Raw genomic sequence first — 2,120 nt, 5'->3', positions numbered from 1 at the left:
AGCTTCTAAGGACTTGTTCATGATTTGTTCACCCTGCATGTGATTATCCAACTGTTGCGCCAGCATACAATCACATTGTTAGGTTGTTGAGAATCTGCTTTCTCAGCAAGTTGTGCCTTGGGTTCAAGTTCCTCAGTATTCCTTTCTATGATTTGAAAATGCTGTCTATTCCTCCTGACTATCTGATGTTGAGACAGTATAGGACTGTGGAGCTTCTTCCATAATACCCTTTGCAGTCTGTGCCCATACTGAGCTATCATTAATGTGTACTTGCTAATTTGGCTGCAACGGTTGTTAGTTCTGTGAGCGCTTATCATAGTATGTCTCTTGTTTAAGTTTCATAAAGTCTTTCCGTAAGTTTCCTTCAGACTGCACAATTCCTTCAGTATTTAATAAGTTGCGCAACCTTGTTCATACTGTTGGGTGAGATTCAATATCAATCTCACTGTGCCTCCTTGCCCAGGTAAGGCACGAGCTGGATTGGACCCTGAATCAAGCTTAGGAAGGAAAACACATTTACACACAGTGAGATCTTTGGCCAAAGGTTCCACCCACACAAAGCAGCTCTCGGTCCAACTGGGAGACAGCAATGGCCAGATGGATGAGTTTATTTAGGAAGAAGCAACAATTTATAGCCCACTAGGGCACGGTGAACAGTAAACAGATGAAAGACAGAGTCATCAAACAAAGTCGTAATACAGACGTAATAAAAGAACAAAAGGTGCGTTTTCACTCTTCCTGTCTTCCTGTTCTTAAAGTTATCAACCCCCCCTTTGAGGCAGACCCTTCATGACTTATTGGAAAAGAACAAACATGTTTGTTCTTTTCAGGGTTAAATGCGTCTTTGCAGGGAACACATTCTTTGCCTGTGTCCTAGATACACAAGGCAACTTCAGCAGATTCTAAATGCCAGTACTTTAATAATAATAATAATAAAATTTTATTTGTTAGTCGCCTATCTGTCCGAATTAACGGACACTCTAGGCGACTTACAGCAACAGATTAAAATACACTATACAACAAAACACAACACAATAATCAATTACTCTAAAACATCAGTTAATACATCATAAATTACTCCATCCCAGGGATCCCGTAGGCCTGCCTGAATAGCCAGGTCTTTAAGCTCGGCGAAAACCCATCAGGGAGGAGGCATGTCGAAGATCAAAAGGGAGAGCGGTCCAGAGGGTGGGGGCCACAACCGAGAATGCCCTCTCTCTGGTCTGCACCAGCCTAGCTGTTTTGGCTGGCGAGACCAAGAGGAGGTCCTGTGAGGCTGATCTTGTCAGGCGGCATAATTGGTGATGCTGGAGGCGTTCCTTCAGATAGACTGGGCCGAAACCGTATAGGGTTTTAAAGGTCAACACCAACACCTTGAATTTGGCCCGGTAAGCAACTGGTAGCCAGTGTAGGTCTACTAATACTGGGGTAATATGATCCCGGCGACGGCTATGCTTGATCAAGCGTGCTGCCACATTCTGTACCAGCTGCAATTTCCGGACCGTTTTCAAGGGTAACCCCACATAGAGCGCATTACAGTAGTCTAAGCGAGAGGAAACCAGGGCATGTATCACTCGTGGGAGCAGATGCATAGGAAGGTAGGGTCGCAGCCTCTGTATCAGATGTAATTGATACCAAGCTGCCCGGCTCACTGCTGAAACCTGAGCCTCCATGGACAGCTGGGAGTCAAGAATGACCCCTAGGCTGCGGACCTGGTCCTTCAGGGGTAATCTTACCCCATTAAGTACCAAGTCTATATCTCCCAACCTCTTGTCACCCACGAGCAACACCTCGGTCTTATCGGGGTTTAGCTTCAGCCTGTTCTCGCCCATCCATCCACTTACGGACTCCAGGCATTTGGACATGGTATTCACAGCCAACTCTGGTGAAGATTTAAAGGAGAGATAGAGCTGAGTGTCATCCGCATATTGGTGACACTGCAGCCCAAAACTCCTGATGATGGCTCCCAGTGGTTTCACATAGATGTTAAATAGCATGGGGGAGAGGATAGAACCCTGTGGCACTCCACAATTAAGAGGCCAAGGGTCCGAAACCTCATCCCCCAATGCCACCCGTTGGTACCTGCCTGAGAGATAGGAATGGAACCACCGTAGAACAGT

The sequence above is a fragment of the Rhineura floridana genome, chromosome 6 (genome assembly GCF_030035675.1).
Source record: "Rhineura floridana isolate rRhiFlo1 chromosome 6, rRhiFlo1.hap2, whole genome shotgun sequence".
Lineage (NCBI taxonomy): Eukaryota > Metazoa > Chordata > Lepidosauria > Squamata > Rhineuridae > Rhineura > Rhineura floridana.
The sequence above is the reverse complement of the archived record's forward strand: the minus strand, read 5'-3'. Positions refer to the sequence as shown.